Source organism: Gorilla gorilla, chromosome 13, assembly GCF_029281585.2.
Source record: "Gorilla gorilla gorilla isolate KB3781 chromosome 13, NHGRI_mGorGor1-v2.1_pri, whole genome shotgun sequence".
Lineage (NCBI taxonomy): Eukaryota > Metazoa > Chordata > Mammalia > Primates > Hominidae > Gorilla > Gorilla gorilla.
In genome coordinates, this window is record NC_073237.2 from 114,435,950 (window position 1) to 114,451,028 (window position 15,079).

The following is a 15,079-nucleotide window of genomic DNA, read 5'->3' on the forward strand; positions in this document are numbered from 1 at the left end:
TCTTTGAACTGAAATATTCCATTAAACCTATCCTTTTACATTTTCATTTCAGATCTTATATTTTTCCATTCTAGTATTCCCATCTAGTTTTTTTGAAAGTTTTAATTTTTTCAGCAATATTCCTCATCTCTTTGCTCATTAAATACATTTTTCCTTCATATCCTTAAGCATCTCTATATTGGCTGTATAATAGCTATGTCCAAGTTCTTGACTCTAATTTCAACATCTCTAACATCTCGTGTTTTGTTCTTACTGAGTGTATTTTTCCTCATTTCGCCATTGTTTTCTACTTCTTCACATATCTACTTATTTTTTGACAAGAAGAACATAAAAATCCATCACCTTTGAGATTCTGGATTTTGTGGTTTTCGTTTAGAGAGTGCAAAATTTTCTTCTGGCAGGCAATTTATTTCCTCATGTCCGAGCTTTAACCTCTGAAGATAGATTATAGTCATTTTTTTAGGTGGGTCTAGAGAAGTTCTTATTCCAGGGTTAAATTATTCTCCTTCCTCAGTTGTGGCCCTTTTGGTGTATTACTTAAAAACCTAAAATATTAGATGAGATTCATCCACTGCGGTTGATCAGAATGCCTGTTTTCTAACATTGTGTGACCTCTGAACCTCTGGTCATCTCAAAGCTTCCCGGTACTTGTTCTCTGATAGGTCTTGTAGAGTATGACCCTCTGCATTCATGGTTTCGAATTTATGGTGCCCACTACACATTCTGGGACTTCTTCTCTATGCAGCTTCCTTTTTGGTGCTACCCCTTCCTACAAATTCCATCTACCTCAGCAGTCTTACACCCTGTTCATTCCATCTCACATCATTAGGTCTGTAACAATCTGCTTGTGCTTTACCTGTTGTACTACAATCTAGAAATTTCCTTCCATACCAAAGTTGGGGCTATCATGAGGACCATTTTCTCATAAATCATAAGCTTGTCCATCATATTAAGCAACATATGAAAACTCTCATTGCATTTATTTTCTTTAGCTTTGTAGTTGTTTTGGGCAAGAGGACTAGTTTAGTATCATTTACTCCATCAAGACCTAAAGCAGCCACGTGAGTTTTGAAATGTGCCAGAATACTTCCCAATTGGAAGCTTATACTTCCAAAATATAATTTCCTCCCTTCTCCCATGTTCATTGTTTCAAGATGTGCTCTTTTGATTATGACAATGATTACAAATTAGCTTTAATCTCTTATAGCAATCATTGATTTCATGTAAATTAAAGTGCATAGAAAGATGATTTAACCTGTGAGATGCAATGCTGAAGACAGACAATGAGGAAGAATAACAGAGAGTATTTTTTTTGCTCTTAAATATCACATAAATAAACTTCAATTAGATGTAAATAGCTCTAGACTTGTTGCTTTGTAGAAAATTAAATTTAGAAAGTAATTTAAGTACAACTGAGGCCACTTATTTTATCTTACAGATGGGGAAACTGAGTGCTAGAAATCCAAGGTTCATAAAGTTGGTAAGCAATAGATTTTGGTCTTTTAAAATTTCTTATGCTTTCTACTTCAATGGTCTTTCTATTATTATTTGGTTCAACAAGATGCATCAACTTATATAAAGTTGCAACTCCCTTTTTTGTTTTCTATAAACAGGCTACAGCAATTTAAAATCATGAGATTTAAGATTATTGTTTTTCTTTAAACTAAGTGACAAGTAAGTGATTTATGAAACACATATTTAACTGATTTGAGCATGCATGTTTCTAAGAAGGCCAGAAGCTTGCACAAACCTTATCCTGATCTTTCAGTGTGTGAACCTTGACATTCAGTCTTATTGGAACAAATTGTCTCTTGAGCATTCTACTTAATTCAATTTCCATCTGTTTTAAAAATATAATAACAACATTTCTTGAGATAATTCAGTTATTATTCTATCAGAAGTGTAGAAATAACAGCCAGACTTAGGATGAAAAATAAAATCATATGAAATTCAATGACCTAATTGACAACTGTTCTCTCTCTCTCTCAAACACACACACACAAACATACACACACACACACACACACACACACCACATGCACCATGAGCTTTTTCTTTATTTCCTTATAAAAACAATGGAGATTTTTTCTTTTTAAAAAAAGTCTAATCTAGTTTGCATTAGAATTGCTAGACTCAATATTATATAAATGAATGCAAGAGGAAAATGATAACATTGTTTCCAATTTTTAGTTCTAGTACTGCCAATATGAGACCCACTGCCCAGATGGAAGTACTTTGTTGTATACAAATACTATATTACATTCTTACTATGCACATTAGATTATAGAGAAACTTCTTTGTTACTTCATTTCACTCTCCCAAAAATCCTGTTAGCAATTGTATCTATCTACATCTTACAGCCCCGTTATATTAAGAAAACTGGCCAAAGTTATATCACTAGAGAATGGTTGAAACTAAGTATTTAGATGTCAATGCTATTAACTTTTAAAATATATCATAATTTGCTCTTTCAGTTTAAAAAACACAGTGAAACTACATCAGAATTAACAAATGGAGTATTTTATGGGTAATTCAATTATGTCCTGATCTTGATAAGTTTTGCAATCTCCAATGGGCTGGCAAAAAATTCAGAGTATAATTAGCTCGGTTTTGAGTAAATCATTCTAACTTCACTAATAATACTTAGGGTAGGCCTGTGTTGCTAATGAATGATATTATGGTTATATGACAAAGAAATAGTTGCATCCTAATTTTATTTATTCTCTGTTGGTTTAAAGGATTCCCCAAATGATAAACACATAAAAGATAATGGCAAATGAAATACGAACTACTTTTAATTACTTGCCAAACTCCTACCTCAAATGTCAATGAAAATGATTACAACAATCTGTGGAGTGGCAGATACTTTAACTTAAATGCTAAAATTTGAAATGCACCAGACTTGAGGGACTCTCCCTTCTCTTAAGTTAAAACCCAAACATGCACTTCTGAAATTTCATCAAAGACAAAAAAGTGCATTTTATGAACTGAATGTTTGTATCCACCTCAAAGTTCACATGTTGAAAGTTCTACCCCTCAAGGTGATGGTTTTAGGAGGTACAACCTTTGAGAGGTGATTAGGTCACTAAAGTAGAGCCTTCAGGAATGGGATTTGTTTTCTCATGGAAGAGACCCTAAAAGTGTATTGACTGTTCTACCATGTGAGGACATGGCAAGAAGGCACTAGAAAGTGGACCCTCACCAGACACTGAATCTGCCGAAAACTTGATCGTGGACTTTGCAGCCCCCGGAACTGTGGGCAATATATTTCCATTGTTTATAAGTCACCCAGTTTATAGTATTTTGTTATAGCAGCCTGAATAGACTAAGACAGTGCATGAATGCGTACCAGCCAGCTTAAGAAAAATAATATAGGACTTTTACGGGAGACCTTGTGGCATTTTACATATCTTGATGGACACATGAGGGAAGAAAGACTAGCCTCTTGTAAACGACATTTAAATAATCAGTGACCCATCTCTTTATTAAATATGGCTGAATCCTTTTCTTAGAATATGACACATCATATCAACAATACTTGATAAAGTAGAGACTTAATGAATAATTGAAAAACAAATATATTTTCCTTTCTATAGGCTTTCAAGGTTGGATATGAAAAAGAAAAATTAATGAAAATAATGACAATCCCAAATAGAATTTACAGAATTCACAAACTATCAATAACCTTTATTAAATAATCAAATACAAACCTTAGTTATTTCATTTTGGATATGGTAGAACAGTCAATCCAAATGTGATCAGCTCATCATATATCAAATATGTTACATGAAATGTAATTAAGAACTCTGAAATTTTACTTAATTCTATTTCTAGAAATATCTAATTAATTAATGTTTTAGAGACACCGTCTCACTTTCTCACCCAGGCTGGAGTGCCATGGTGCCAACGTAGCTCACTGCAGCCTTGAACTCCTGGGCCCAAGCAAAACTCCCACCTCAGACCCGTCAGTATCTGGGATTACAGGTGTCTTAATTGTCAACATGATAATATTAAGCAGTGGGGCCACTGGAGGGTGATTAAGTTATGAGAGCACAGCCTTCATGATTGGGATTAGTCAACTTATAAAAGAGATGCAAGAGAGCAGTTTGCCCCTTCTCCCGCGTCAGAACACAGTAAGAGTCACCATCTATGAAGCATAGTGTGAGCCTTCACCAGACAGCTAATCTACTCATAACTTGACAGTGAACTTCCCAGACTCCAAAACTGTGAGAAATAAATTTCTATAATTTATAAATTACCCAGTCTAAAGTATTTTGTTATATCAGCCTGGATGGACTAAGATTATATTTATATGTATATGCAATGTATACATGTGTATATATAAACATATGTACATACAATGCATACATGTATATATATAAATGCACATGCACATATATATGGAAATAATATTCTTTATATATGCCTAGGAAAATCTCTTAGAGAACTGAAAAATAAGCACACATACACATACACACCATGCTTATGGACAGTAGAATGTTTTAAGAGAGAGCTATGATGTCTAGTTTGGAAGCAAATGAGAAGATCCTATTCTTATTTAGGAGATATAAAAATAACTAAATAGATAAAAATGACTGAATTATGAAAAAGACTGAATGCCATGGGCTGATTGTTAAGAGACATGCTTGAATGTTTGGAATCTCCACAAACTTATGTTTATTTAATGTAAGCAGTTAGCCTTCTGATTCTCATATTCCACATATCCACAAATAAGACTCAAAACTTTATTCTGTATTATCAAAACACAAAACAAATGTAAATGGAATTTAAAAGCCAAAGATGCTACAAAGATTTTGACTACATGATGACATCAAAAAGACAATGAAGTTGATGTTGAATAAGACAAAGGACAAAATGTGATGTAACAGATATCATCGATACTCTACCGAGCTCTCCTTGGATCCTTCATGCAGGCCCTGCGTGCTCTGCTCTGTCTTCTGTGTGATTCGTTTCTAACAGTGAGCACCTGTGACTAACTTTGAGGATGACTGTTGCATTATCACAGCACTTGCTTGGAAGGTGCAGATACTCAAAAGTATTAGACAGTCTTTATCTGCCTGTGATTGTTCTTAGCCAATGACTCTCTATTGTAGGAGTTTCAACGCCTAGCTCCTTGGCCACAAGTACACAAATTCCAATAATAAGCTACACAAGAGCTTTCCCCAGGGGCTTCCCTCAAGCATTCTTCCTTGAAATCGCTCAATTGCTTTGCATCCTCTTCTGCTCTGTCCTAATCTCCTATTACCTTACTAGATTGTTCTGGAAAGTCATGAGGACATAGTTATCTCAGGGTCTTCTTTTGGGAAACTCAAAATAAGACAGATGATGATTCCTCCTATTATATATCACTTTATGGTTTTCTTTATTATATTACTTTATCTTCAATTCATCTTGTGAGGTGTTTATTTCAAAAATGGAAAAGGTGACCCTCTAAAGGTTAAGTAATTAACCTGATATCATACAACAATTCAAGTGCAAAGTCAAAACTTAAACTTGAACCTTTCTCAGAATGTTAGAATATATATATATTTTCAGTGACATCTATCCAAGTGTATATTATTACAGAACACTTTAGTTTGCAAGATAGTTCCCCTTGTTTGATTGGAAAATCTTGGCTTAATATCAAACACCATGGAGATATAAGAAAAAAACAACAATTTTAGGGAAAGATAAGTTTATTTTACTTGCCTATAATATCTGAAGATGTAAGATCCTATGAAATAAAATTTTTAACAAATTGTCTTATTTGTTACTGATAGTAAGTGTCAAGTTGAATGACCCTTAAATAAAAGAAAAACATGGATAAATTACATTTCTCCAAGAGACAATAAAAACATCCTTTTTAAGTATCTATCACTCTATCCAATCTGATGGACACTTAAAATATCACCTCTAGTGATTGCATTTGAAAGAAAATTACTTGAGCATTTTAATCTTTTATAAGTTTATAAGTAATAAACTGAAAAGCTAAAGTCATTGGTTAAATAAATGGACTACTTGGTTACAAAAACAAATGTTAACATTGACTTTTTTTCTTAATTTCTGAATATTGATGTAAACTGACTGCCTACCATTAAAAAAACTAACCAGTTGTGCTTACCTAGCTGTTTTCTGGAAGTATAAGTGAGAGGCAGAGGATCTTAGTTTTTGATCATTTTCTGTTTTGCTAAGAACTCTTGAATTCTACAGAATATCTAGAGTAAAAGGAATATGGTCCCTGTGCCAATTGTTTAAACTCCGCAGTAATCAGGAATACACAACCTTTTTAAAAAATGTGCCGGCTGTGGTGGCTCATGCCTGTAATCCTAGCACTTTAGGAGGCAAAGGCAGGAGGATCACCTGAGGTCAGGAGTTCGAGACCAGCTTGGCCAACACGGTGAAACCCTGTCTTTACTAAAAATACAAAAAAAATTAGCTGTGCGTGGTGGCAGGTGCCTGTAATCCCAGTACTTGGGAGGCTGAGGCAGGAAAATCACTTGAACTCGGGATGCAGAGGTTTCAGTGAGCCAAGATCACACCATTGCAATCCAGCCTGGGCAACAAAAGGAAAACTCTGTCTAAAAAAAAAAAAAAATGCATTGATGACTCTACCTTTAGTCAAGATAGAGTAACTGCTACTGGACTGAGTCTCTTAAAGCAAAAATAGAGAACTGGACAAAATGTATGAAATAAGTGTCTTCAGACATTGGATAGAATTCTGATCTCTGAGAAAAAGAGAAGCTCAAGTGAGTTAAATGATTGCTCCAGTTTTCTACCAAAAGTCATTTCCCCAGCTGTAGCATAAAAGAGGCACAGTTTAGTAGTCTTATTGAGATGACACAAAGGAATGAATTTGGAGAGGCTAAAGTGGTTGACATACGTAGGGCAAATTATCAAAGTGAAGAGTACTCAAGAACTTACATAGAGTCTCCCTCAGTCTATTATTGCTAAATAGCAGTCTCTAAATGTGCAGGATTAGAGTGTAGGAGACTGGGCAAGGAACAATCATTGGTGATAGAACAACTACTTATGAGTCGAACAACTCCCAGAGTTCACAAACATTTGGGAAGCACCCAAGTTCTGATTACACAAAAAGGAAGAACCATTATGAATACCTGGAGCATTCTTTAAAGAACCCAGAAAGCCCAAAACCTTAGAGTAGAAATAAACTACCCTGAAGTAAAGTTGTTTGGTGGGAAAATATTGGCTTAATATCAAACACCATAGATGTATAAGATGAAAACGATTTTAGAGAAATATAAGTTTATTTTACTTGTCTATGATATTTGGAGACATAAGACCCCGTGAAACATGTAGACATGCTAGCAAAACTTAAAACCAGTAAATTACCTGCTTTCTTAAAAAATCCACATTGGTTAAAGAAATACAACAATATCCAGCACGAATCAGTCAGTAGCAACAAAGCAAGAAATATTAGAGATGATAAGATTAGTAGATGAGGCCTTAAAGCACACATTATAAATATGTGCAAGGACTTAAAGGAAACATAAATACAATGAAAAGTAAAAACAAAATAATTTAAAGACCAAGGGGGAAATATCTAAAGTTGATAAATATATGTAAAATGAAAAATCACAAGGTAAGCTTAAAAAAATTGGATATTATAGGAAAAAATGAAAGATATTTCAGTTGAAACCAAATAAAATGCAAAGAGATAAATGACTGAAATAAATTAACAGACCCTCAGTAAATTCTGGGGCAACATCGAGAATTGTAACAAAAGTGTAATTGGAGTACCAGAAGGAAATGGAAGAAAATGGAAAAGAAGCATTCAAAATGGCTTAAAATTTCTAAAAATATATGAAGCCATGTATCCATGTAGACCAACAGATCTGAAGGAGGAGAAACACAAACAAAATCATAACAATGGACATAATGATTAAGTTGCTGAGTGCTAATTATATATATATATATAAAACTTAAATAGTCAAGATAGAAAGCTGAAGCTTTATGGGCTTAAAGTATCAGAGGACACAGTTTGAGATAACCTGGATTCTCTAGAAGCATGGGAACCACAGAGAGGGGGAGCAACTCTGAATAGGTATTTTAAAAATCCAATTCTTGGCCAATCGTCAAATAATTCAGGTCCACGTGAGGATCTTAGAGATCGGCAGGAAAATAAGGAGCAGTTGGAAGCTACATGAACAGAACAGAGACATCATCAAGTGCAATAATCGGGGAGACAAAATTCGCAGTTTAAGTTTTGTAACATTAACTCTATTAAAACAAAAGCAACAAGAATCTTCAGAAGAAGCTAACAGAATTCAGAGGCACTATGATTTATTTTATATAATGTCCAGTTTAATTTTCAACCCAAAGTATTAGACACAAAAAGATTCTGAACAGTGTGACACATTTCCAGGAATAAAAGAATTCAGTCAATAAAAAAAAATGAGTGTCATTGAGATCAGAGATCAGATTGAAGCAACAAATAACCACAGAAATTACTAAAAATATGTGAAGAAAAATATGGTTTTGTATCAGTGTGTAAACATATAAGTATTCTAACAATTAAATCTAACTTAATAAACATTTTACAGCTAAAAACTAAGTAGCCAAAATTAATTATTTACTGAATGCGTTTGTTAACACATTGTGTCTATCAGAAGAAAAGGACTAGTGAACTTGAATAAAAACTAGTAACATTTTCATTATTGGAATAATAGGGAAAATATATATATTTTCAAACTTTATTTTAAGTTCAAGAGTACAAGTGCAGGTTTGTTACATAGGGAAACTTCTGTCATGGGGGTTTGTTGTACAGATTATTTCATCACTCAGGTATTAAGCCTAGTACCCATTAGTTATTTTTCCTGATCCTCTCCCTGCACTTACCCTTCAGCCTCCGAAAGGCCCCAGTGTCTGTTGCTCCCCTCGATATATCCATATGTTCTCATCATTTAGCTCCCACTTAGGAGTGAGAACATGTGTGTATTTAGTGTTCTGTTTCTGTGTTAGTTTGCTAAGGATAATGGCCTCCAGCTCCATCTATAGCCCTGTAAAGGACATGATCTCATTTTTTATTAGGGCTGCATAGTATTCCATGGTGTCTATGTATTATGTTTTCTTTATCCAGTCTATCGCTGATGGCCATTGATAGATGGCCAGTCTATCACTGATGGCCAAAGATTTAATTTTTTGTGAATTAAATCTTTGCTATTGTGAATAGTGCTGCACTAAACATATGTTTGCATGTGTCTTTATAATAGAGAGATTTATATTCCTTTGGGCATATGCCCAGTAATAGGATTGTGGGGTCAAATGGAGAAAATATTAAAGAAGAATCTTAGCAGAAATAATAGATAAATAGATTCCAATTGTGTTTGAAAAACATTAACATGCAAGTTAAAGAAGCTCAACAAACATCAAGTAGGATAAACTCTAAGAAAATCCTTTTGCATCAAGTCAAAACCAAAACACTAAAGTCTGAAGATAAAGAGAAAACCTGGAATACTCTGAAAAAAATATATATTGCTTTAAGGAACAACACTATGATTAATAGCCAATATTAATAATTATGAAGATCAGAGAACATTGGAATAACACATTTAAAGCAATGAAATAAACAGTCAAAAATTTTACATACATAAAAACTATCCTTTAAAAAGCAAGGTAAAATATTTTCAAATAAACAAAACTGACATGACCAGCTGTCAGCAGATATTCCCTACCTTAAATTAAAGAAAAATCTTATGTCTGAAGGGAAATGTTAACAGAGAGCAACTCAGATGTACAGGAGGAAATGAAAAGCACTAGAAATAGTAAATATGTGAATAGATATAAACACATACAAATATACATATACATAGAGTTATTTTATAAATTTATGGAAGAAAAATGCCTATTTAAAGCAAAATATAACTTTTTTGTTTTTATGAAGTTTTAAAATTTAATATATGATAATAGTTATAAGCATTGGGGTTAGGCATGGAGCATATTGTTTACAGTCCTCTATTTTATCTGAAATAATTCATTATTAACTCTAAATATATTGGGATAACTTAAAGATGCATATCATCACTCTTAGAACAACCACTCAAACATTATACAATGAGATGCAGCTCAATGAACAACTGGAAAATATTAAAAATACCATTTACAATAGCATTAAAAACCATAAGAATTGAAATAAATGTAATTAAAAATGCTTTACACTAAAATTTTAAAAACAATGATGACAGAAATCAAGTAAGACCACATAAATGAAGAGATTTACTGTGTGTACTACTGGAAGACCCAATATTTTAAATGTAGGAGTTCACTTGGAATTATCTATAGACTTAGGACAACTTTAATAAAAATACCGATATATGTTTTTGTCGACATTAATAGCTTAATTTAAAAATATCTGGAAATTCAAATCACCTAGGCTATCCAAGACAATTTTGAAAAAGAGCTATTTTGGGAGACTCAAACTGTTTTTGTGTCTTACTATAAAACTCCATTAATCAATGCAGCTTGATATTGGAAAGCAATATATTCCAGAAATATATCTACATTTATATTTGTAGACCAAGAACTTTGACTAAGTTACCAAACAATTCAATGGGAAAAACAATATTTTTAACAAATTTTAACAAGTGTCCCGCACGAGAGTAACTGTACATGCATATGGGTAAAATGAATTTTGATAGCTACCTCACATAATATACAAACAATACTTCGTGGCATCATGGACCTACATGTAAAATATAAAACTATGTAGGAAGCAGCAGAAAACAAAATAGGAGATCATCTTTAAAAATTTTATGTGAAAGCCATCTTCTAAAACGGCTCCCAGTAATTCCCATCTTCTGGTATTCACAACTTTAGGTTACCTCTTCTTGAGAGTGGATTGAATCAAGTGACTGACTTCGAATAAATAGAATACTACCACATCCAAGATTAGATTTCAAAGGAGTATAACATTCTGTTTTGCTTGTCTTCCTTGTGACGTCTGCTGAAACAAGCAGCTATGTTCTGAGGTGTTATATAGAGAGGCCACAAACTGAGGCCCTCAGTCTAGCAGACCATGAGTAGCTGAGTCCTGCTAATGTCCACATGCCTGAGCTTGGATGTGAATCCTTCCTTAGCTGACCCTTGAAATGATGGCAGCCCCATCAGACCCCTGGAAGGCAGCCTTGTAAAACAACAATAACAGCAACAACAAGAACTGAGCTGTGCTAAGGGTGTTTGACCCTAAGAAAATCTGTATAATAAATACTTCCTTTCAGTTATAATAAATTCATTTTAATAAATGTAAACTGTGGGATAATAAATATGGCTTTTTTAAGATGATAATCTTTGGTGCAGTCACATAGTAATAGACAACTAATACACTTGGAATGAACAATTTTAGGCAGGACACAGAACACACAAGCTATAAAAGAAAATAAAAGTATAAACTTCATTGAAATTTAAAAATTCTCAAGAAACCACCAAGAAAATGAACAGGCAGACCACAAACTGCCAAGAATTGAAACTACAATGAGATGCCACTGCCATTCGCTGGTATTATTTTAAAACTTAAAAGACAATATCAAATACAAAGGGTGGAATAACTTGACTCTCATATATTGCATTTGGGAGTAAAATCATACATTACAAATACATTAGAAAATGGTTTAGGCTGGGCATGGTGGCTCACACCTGTAATTCCAGCATTTTGGGAGGCCAAAGCAGGAGGAACACTTGAGGTCTGGAGTTCAAGACCAGCCTAGCCAACATGGTAAAACCCTGTCTCTACTAATAATACAAAAATTAGCTGGGTGTGATGGCACACCTGTAATTCCAACTACTTGGGAGGCTGAGGCACAAGAATTGCTTGAATTCAAGAGGTGGAGGTTACAGGGAGCCAAGATTGTGCCACTGCACTCCAGCCTGGGTGATGTGATATACCAATTCTAGTATAGTGAGCAGTGTTTCCCCCCAAATTTATGTTCGTCTGGAACCTCAGACTGTTACCTAATTTAGAAAGAGAATATTTGCACATGTTTTTAGTTAAAGATCTTGAAATAAAAGCATCCTGGATTTAGAGTGGGCTCTAAGTTCATTGATTGGTGTCTTTATGAGGGAAAGGAAAGGGAAGATTAGGAAATAAAGGAATCGAAAAGAAGTCCAAGTGAAGATGGAAGCCAACATTGGAGTGGTACAGCACAATCTAAGAAATGTCAAGGATTGATGGGAGATCCCAAAGCTATGAAAAGGCAAAGAAGTGTTCTTCCCTAGAACCTTCAGAGGAAAGTGGCTCTGCCAACACCATGATCTTAGACTTTTGGCCACTGTGAAAGAATAAATTTCCATGGTTTTAAACTATGAAGTGTGTGGTAATTTGTTATAGCAACCCTAGAAAACTAATATGTACTCCTAGGTATTTACCCAAGAGAAAGGAAAATATATATCCACAAACAGACTTGAACACTAATGTTCATAATGGTTTTATTCATAACAGCCAAAAATTGTGAGCCATCTATAGATTCCTTGACAACAGAATGGATACATAAATTGTGGTATATTTATATGATGGAATACAAATCAGTATATTAAAAAACCCACAAACAAACAAACAAACAAACAAAAAATCCTCATTACAAACACATGCAACAACACAAAGAAACCTCTAAACATATGTTGCATGAAAATAAAGCCAGTTACATAAGAATATCTTTTGTATGCTTTTATTTATATGACGCACTAGAATAGGCAATCAGAGCTTTGGTTGCCTCAGCAATAGTGGGAGGCGTAATTAATGGGAAATGACACGAAGGAAATTTATGGAGTGATGGGAATGTTCTACACCTTGATAAGATTGTGGATTATGCTAGTATAACATTTATGGTTTGTGCATTTCTCTATGGAAAAATTATATCTAAATTACATTGAAACTACTTCAGTTAAAAAGCAAAAAATATTTTGTAGCACAAAAATAGATAATACAAGACAGTATATGCTAGAAGATAAGACTGGGAGCCAGAATACAAACATTATTTTAGGCAATATATGATGTGCCTTTTTTTTTTTTCCAACTGAATTCGTCTCTTTTTATTCTCTTGGTAATCTCTTCCAGTTAACTAATTCCATTGTAGGTGATGAAATGCGTAAAGCTCCACTTCAGATGTTGGCACTGCTATGAACATGGTCTTTCCCTTTATTGCAACACACAATCAAAACCTTTGATTTTTTTTGTATATTCCAGTCCCAGAAGTAGTTTCCACTGTAGAAGTTAATTGATGAGTCTTACTCTTTCTAGTAGTAGCTTATGACCAGGCTGTAGCTTCTCCAGGAACACAACAGGATGAATTTAGTTTAAATATGCATTAAACTAAAAGGTATTCTCTCAAATGAGTTAAAATGCATTTTATTTTTAGACAACCTACATGACATGCTTTTCTTTCTTTTTCTTTTTTTTTAGATGGAGTCTCACTCTGTCGCCAGGCTGGAGTGCAATCTTGGCTCACTGCAACCTCTGCCTCCTGGGTTCAAGTGATTCTCCTGCCTCAGCCTCCTGAGCAGCTGGGACTATAGGCGTGCGCCACCATGCCCAGCTAATTTTTGTATTTTTAGTAGAGATGGGGTTTCACGGTGTTGGCCAGCACGATCTCCAACTCTTGAGCTTGTGATCCACCCGCCTTGGCCTCCCAAAGTGCTGGGATTACAGGTGTGAGCCACTGCCCCCCAGCCAACATGTTTTTCTTAAAAACAATGCCTCCACTCCGAATAAATTATAGTCAAAATAAATGAAGAGCTCAAGATGACATTAGTCCCATTTGTCTTAGGTCCTGGTGTTGTGTGGATGACAATTAGAAGCGAGTTATGATGACAGGTGATAGATCCAAACTAATTGCCAAATTTGTTAACATTTTTCCATTTCTAAACCATCCCTAAAGAAAATCATATATGGGGTCACACCATCCTCACCGTAGTCCAGTAGAGCAACCATGCCATCTGGATTCATGTTTTCACCAATAAAGAACTGGTAGTTTTTGAAATTAGCAAGGATGAGCTTGATTTGTTCTGCAGCCCCTTTCATAAAATGTTTTACTCTGTCTGGTCTCAGTTCTTCAAGTTTGCCTTTGATTGATTTCATGTAATCTTTGATGTACTCCTTGTAGGCTTCTTTTGTGAAACTTGTTTCCTACAGGTGATGGTTCATGACAACATCGACAGCAGTGATTACTGTGCTTTCGGTACCTTCACCCTCGGGGCCTTCAGCGGAGACATTTCCACCAATGAGCGAGTCATCAATGTTACCTCCTGACCTACTGACCATTTTCCCCACCACCTCCCAGCACAGCCCATCCGCAATCTCCCAGATCTTCTAGATGTCGGAGAACATCTCATTGTGACTGATGAGGTCCTGGTAGATAATCATGATGGCGGCTGAAGGGAGACTACGGCAGCATTAGCTTAGCAGCAGCCAGAAGCTCCAAGAGAGTGTGGTGCAGCCAGGGTGGCGCTCAGGGGGACAGGGGAGCAGGTGGAAAAGCATGATGAGCTTTTAGAGCAGCGGGTTTGCATCCAGAACTTGGCTTGAACCCCACTCTAATGTTTCATATCTCTGTGAACGTATGCATGGTACATAAACTCTGAACCTCATTTTTTCTTATTTGTAAGTGGGGATATTTATACCTACATTCCACATACACAGTAGGACATAATGAAATAAAATAGTGCATATAAAGTGCTCAGTGATTTGTAGACATGATACAGTAAATCTTCACTTCAGTGATTCTCAGATTTCCCATGAGTAATGGAGTACTGCTAGTGAATACCAAAGTTAATTTTCACCAATACCTGCATAATGAAGATGTTGAGTGAACAGGGCTTGGATAGAAAATAAGAAAGCAAATGGACAATGCAGGCGTGGAGAGGAAAGCAGAAATAATATTTTCTAACACAAATAGTACCTAATTCAATTTTCTTTGGGACTATATCTGGAATATAGAGACAAAGGATTATAAGTAATTCTTTTCTCAAGCAATATTTATTGAACACATCCTATGTTTCATAAACTATTCTAAGTACTGGGGACTACAACAGTAAGTCCATTGGAAAAAGTTCCAACCAACACAGAGCTTAT

At 34.8% G+C, this 15,079-nt stretch overlaps 1 pseudogene; it reads right to left on the reverse strand.

Moving 5' to 3' along the window:
* Window positions 1-13,820: 13,820 nt before the first annotated feature.
* On the reverse strand, window positions 13,821-14,371 carry LOC101150262 (translationally-controlled tumor protein-like; annotated as a pseudogene).
* Window positions 14,372-15,079: the final 708 nt, after the last annotated feature.